The sequence below is a fragment of the Tupaia chinensis genome, unplaced genomic scaffold (genome assembly GCF_000334495.1).
Source record: "Tupaia chinensis unplaced genomic scaffold, TupChi_1.0 Scaffold143748_1, whole genome shotgun sequence".
Taxonomy (NCBI): Eukaryota; Metazoa; Chordata; class Mammalia; order Scandentia; family Tupaiidae; genus Tupaia; species Tupaia belangeri.
Genome location: NW_006203597.1, coordinates 121988 through 122252, shown reverse-complemented (window position 1 = coordinate 122252; position 265 = coordinate 121988).

Genomic DNA, 265 nt, shown 5'->3' with positions numbered 1-265 from the left:
TCTGTGAAGAATATTTCTGGTATTTTGATTGGAATTGCATTAAACATGTAGATTAATTTGGGTAGAATTACCATTTTGATTATATTTATTCTTCTAATCCCAGAGCATGGGATGTCCTTCCAGTTTTTTTGTCATTTTCAATATCTTTTTAAAAATTTTCATAGTTTTCTTTATAAAGGTCTAGACTTTTTAAGTTAGGTTTATCCCTCGGTATCTTATACATCTTGTGGCTACGGTGAAAGGGATTCCTTTCTTCAGCTCTACT